This window comes from Peromyscus eremicus, unplaced genomic scaffold (assembly GCF_949786415.1).
Source record: "Peromyscus eremicus unplaced genomic scaffold, PerEre_H2_v1 PerEre#2#chrX_unloc_1, whole genome shotgun sequence".
In the NCBI taxonomy this organism is placed as follows: Eukaryota; Metazoa; Chordata; class Mammalia; order Rodentia; family Cricetidae; genus Peromyscus; species Peromyscus eremicus.
Window position 1 is genome coordinate 1,045,375 of NW_026734288.1, and position 3,702 is coordinate 1,049,076.

Sequence of the window (3,702 nt, forward strand, 5' to 3'; positions counted from 1 at the left end):
GGCTCCCAGAATGTAAGACTGAGCAGAAGTGAAACCCTTTTCTCCTGCAGACCAACATCACACATGCCTTTAAGTCTAAGTGCCTGTTTTCTTCCTCTAACTGCATGGGGAGCATGTGTGTAGATCGCGGTTCCCATATGCCCATCTGTGTCATGATTCCTGGAAGCATTTGGAAATTTCTGGCCTAAGGATCTGCACCTGAGGTCTGCCACCTTTCCATCAACACTGGTATGAAAACATGTTGTGAGAATCACAGTCTGCAGCCGCGGGTGCCATGATGTCATTCATGCCCAGAGTGTCAATGCCCCAGGGACACTCTCCTGATGAGCAGCTGGGGCCCCCGTCCTGTTTCAACACCCATGTGCATGAACACCACTGGAGATCATTTCAGTGGGTTTCCTCAGCTTTTCTGTATTAGTGAGAGGTGAGAGGGTCTTCAAGGGCCTGTGTCATTCAGAGCTTGAGCTGAATCATGGGAAAACATGTACTCTTTTGGCTGTGATAGGGAAGGGCAGTACCACATACAACGTTCAGCCTTGAATGTTGTTCATGCTGTAGTTTGTGTGCAAAAGTATGCTAGTCACACATGCAGAATCTCCTGAAAATACCTGTGTCCTGACCTCTGGAGAACTTGTCATCAGGCCAGATTGTCTGGTATTGATCAGAAAATTAATGAATTATTGTGATTCAACACCCACTCAGTCATTCAAATAGTCTTACCAGTGCAGACATTTACAATCTAACCTAGTTCTAAAACGTGATCTCCTGGTTGTTCTTCAGTTCCTGTATTTAGTGCCTTGTAGTGAAACATGTCTCCACCCAGCACTGTGGTTTCCTCCAAACTCAGTCCTGTTGCTGGGTATCACATCTAATTTCAACATGCCATCTCTTCTTTTAAGATTTTATCTACAAATAGAACCTTTGTTGGGTTGGAATTTAGGAAATCCATTGCCTAATAGAGATTCTTTGAACAAGTGTGGATGTGTTTCTTTCATGCTTTATTAAGGGTAACAGAGAAAAACGTATTCAGTCTTACAAATCAGTGACTGCCACATTGATTTATGTAAAAAATATATCTTATCTATTTTTCATTTCTCTAATGATATTATTTATACAGTTTCCATATCTTGACTGCCCTAAGTTATCTTGTCAATTGATATAGATATGTCTTAGTATGTTGAGTGACACATGTGGGCTCCATTCCCACAAGTGGTTAAGAGAGATCACTTTAGTTTGAATTCTCATTGTTGATCCAACCTTACACTGATTTCCACAGTGGCCATGGTAGATAGATTCCATGTCCACCACGAAAAGAAGCGATTCATGCCCACTGCATCCTCACCTACAATGCTAAAACTATTTTTGAAATATTTGCTTCTTCAATGGGTGGGGATGGAATCTCCTGAGGATTTGACATGTTCTTTCTCCATCAGTATAATTTTGATCTCTTTTCATAAACTGTTTGAAAAATGTATTATTTTTAATATCATCTGCTCAGACTTGAATGTTTGAGATTTTTCTTTCTCAGTGTATTATGGACATGAATTACAGGTGAAATGAATAGAAATCAGACATTCCCCACACTAGAGGCCATTTCTCCCTGGCTTCCTGACCATGCAGAGAATTTGTGACTTCTTGGCCCTAGACAGCCATCCGGGATGCTACTTCCTGAGTGCATGCATCAGAACAGGATTCAAATAATACTCAAGTTATAAATTCCTGCAGGTCAGAAATCATTATTGAATTTTTCCCATAGAATGAGAGATAAAGTCCCATCTTATTTTAAGGCACAGGGGTTGAATGTGTACGTTATTATTCTGTCTTGATGTTTAATTATTCAAGTCCTATGGGGAATGTGTGACAGGTATGTAGAACTGACATTCTAGTTCTTGAAGGGAAGAGCATTGCAATCAAGGATCTGACTGGGAAAAATGACACATCCAAATATGTGGCTAGCACTGTTCCTGGATGACAAAGTCATTCTTCAATGACAGCATCCTGAGAACAAAGGTTCAGAGAATCAGAGATAAAGATAATAGAACCTGTTGCCTCAGCAGGTCTTGCGTACTCTATTCTTTATGCCAAGCAAGTTTATTACAAAGGACAGCATCTCATAGGCTCTTTTGAAATGGGACAGAATCAGCAGAAACTGCCATACAATGGAATGATGTCAATGGGAGCAACTGAACAATGCTGCACACGGGCAACACATGATGTCTAATGATAATTACAGACTGAACATACAGTGGTCTTAGGACTGACAACCATTTTCCTGTACACAGAGAGATATTGGCTCTCCAGAAGCTGGACATTGACTCCTTGGATGCACTGGCTCCAGCTCCAGACTGACTTTGCTTTGTCTCCTCCTGGGCAAAGACACTGAATTAATGTTCTCTTAGTCTTCCCTTTGGGGTCTCAGAGAAAGTATTGGTAAGGTATGGCTCCCAACAGGCTTGAGACCCTAAGAGCATAAACAGAAGAATGTTGGCTGAACACCAGCATTAATTTTCAGCTTCCTGACTGCATATCATGTGACCAACATTATTCCCCACCATAATGTCCTATGTCCATTTGAATTTTAAACCTCTGTCAACTACTGCTCCTTTAAATTGCCTATTGTTCCAGGAACACAAAACGTTTAATAATATTCTTCCCTCTGTTTCCTGAGGAATTCTTTGAAAAGTTCTCCTCTTTTGTTTCATAGTAAAGAGAGCTATTTTAATACTTCTATCTAAAATATTTCAAGCAAATGGATACACGGATCCCAATTACAATTTTAATTCTATCAGGAAACATTTTTCTTATTGCCTAGAGAGTTTTAAAGAATGTTTTCTTTGTGCCTTTTTAAAGCATTCTATTCTGACTTAACTTTTCGTGGTGAATCTACCCATAGCTGTTACAAGGACAACTTTGTCAGAATCTATTGAGTTTATATCAATGGGGGAATGGAGAGGAAGTTGTCAGCATCACTCAGGTTACCAGCAGGATCCCTGGCTGTTGGTTGGCAGGATATATGTTAAGGTACTGTCACTGATGATGTGCTGTAATGTGACAGTGACCATGTCACTTTCAAGTCCGTGTGAAACAGTATATTGACATTTAACACTGAAAGCATGATTTGTGTTTTTTATAAAAGATAGATTTTCTATTTTGAACATAAATCATTTTATGTAGAGTTAGGATGAGATGGACATTAGAAAATCTTTGACAAGAAACTTTAAATGACAGAAACAGGAAGAGTTGTGGAAGAAAATTTTTTATCACAGGGTGATACCACTTGTCATACAACAGAAGGCAAAGGTACTGACTTTCCTACCCTTAACTCTTCCAGATGCACATGTCTGTGTGCCACTGTTTTGAATTGGATAACTGACTTTCTGGATGGTTTAAAGTCAATTTATAAATATTTGTATAAAAATTTGACTTTTCTTCATAGATTCATATCCCCCAATTTAAAACTAACAGTGTTGTATTCATTTGATGACACTTATCCCTGTGTACTATGGGCAGGCTTGATTTGGAATAGCTCTACATTTGGTTTGCCTCCAGTGGGAAAGCATTAATTTTCATATGGTTATTTTATGTTTATTGGAAACGTATTATTTTTATAATGATTTAAAAAATGCAAAGTATTTTGTGCCATTCAAAATGTAAAGAGAAATGTTTGCATGCATAAAATGTTGAATATAATCTCTGGTTCTC